Source organism: Petaurus breviceps, unplaced genomic scaffold (genome assembly GCF_028583685.1).
Source record: "Petaurus breviceps papuanus isolate PSGF00001 unplaced genomic scaffold, PetGlider_PUasm1.0 186, whole genome shotgun sequence".
NCBI lineage: Eukaryota > Metazoa > Chordata > Mammalia > Diprotodontia > Petauridae > Petaurus > Petaurus breviceps.
The window spans coordinates 37,159,461-37,160,849 of record NW_027185798.1 but is presented as its reverse complement, the minus strand read 5'-3'; the positions used below and the strand labels follow the sequence as shown (position 1 = coordinate 37,160,849).

The 1,389-nt window shown below is 41.8% G+C and overlaps 1 protein-coding gene across 1 annotated transcript in view; it reads right to left on the bottom strand.

Moving 5' to 3' along the window:
• Positions 1–1,389, bottom strand: part of SPAG17 (sperm associated antigen 17) — a 266,279-nt gene that overhangs the window by 107,864 nt on the left and 157,026 nt on the right. The window lies entirely within an intron of this gene.

The following is a 1,389-nucleotide window of genomic DNA, read 5'->3' as shown; positions in this document are numbered from 1 at the left end:
AGCCTCAGTTTCCTTCTCTGTAAAATGAATGGTTTGAAACAGTTGATTTGTAAGATCCTTCCTTCTCAGTTTTTAAACTTGGCTCTCAGTGGGGGAATGTAGAGATGTTCGTCATAGGTGCTTTGGGTCTCATAAGGTTTACTGGCATGACAGGGCTTCAGTGTCACTGGATTATTGGGTATATTTACCCATGTCACTTATAGGATCCCCCCCTTCAGAGTTGACTGGACTTGCTCTCTGATTCATCATTCTATGGGTTGACAACCCTGGGGTTTGGTGGCATTTATAAACGGAATGACAAAAACTTATTGTCTGTTGATACAGTATCAAGAAGACTTGGGTGTGTCACCAACGCACGTGGGTGTATTCATAAATTGGGGGTGCAGAAGACAGGGTGAAGTTATATTTCCAAGACAGAGATTGTCCATTAATTCAACCACTTGCCATGTTTGCAAGTGCACTACACCAATAGGGGGCAGCATAGCCTAGTAGAAAGAGATTTGGGTACAGGAGTCAGAGGAATTGGGTTCAGACTTGCCTCTGATACATGCCACCTGTGTGACCTTGGGCGAGACATCTCCCTTTTTTCTCCCACATCTTGTTCTTCATTTTTCCTTCCCAAGCTACAAATAAATGACAATGTAGTGGTGAGGAAGGCTGAGAAAGCCTGGCACCATTCTTGCAATATGTGGGACTCCCTTCCTGACCTTAGCCAGCAATCCTTTATACTATTGGAAGGAAAACTGAGGATCTCCAGGGTTTAGCCAGTGGAAAAATTGAATGAGGTCATCAATTGCTATTGACAGTCTCTATAGGACTCAGTACTTACCTTAGGTACCACTAGTACTAACTTTTACGCTGTATGGATAGAAAGATACCTTAGAGAAATAATCACTGAGTCAAATTATAAATGAATATCTTATCTCAACTTTGTCACTCATGAAGTTTTAAGGGAGAATAGCTTTAAAGAGGGAAAAAAATCTACTAAATTTTTTGACTCTCTTCCCAATATACTCTGACTTTATTTCCTGGACACAGCTATCAATTAGAGGCATTTGCCTTGCTTGTAAATGGTCAATTCTCCAAGGTATTAGCCAAAAGATTGGATCCTATTATATCACAGTCACCTAACCATTAACTCATTCATGGCTAGAACTTCTTATTACTGTATGATGGCTAGAGCTTGGTATTACTGTACGATGGCTAGAGCTTCGTATTACTGTGTGATGGCTAGAGCTTCGTATTACTGTGTGATGGCTAGAGCTTCGTATAACTGTGTGATGGCTAGAACTTCGTGTACGATGGCTAGAGCTTCCTATTACTGCGCGATGGCTAGAGCTCGTATTACTGCGCGATGGCTAGAGCTTCCTATTACTGCGCGATGGCTAG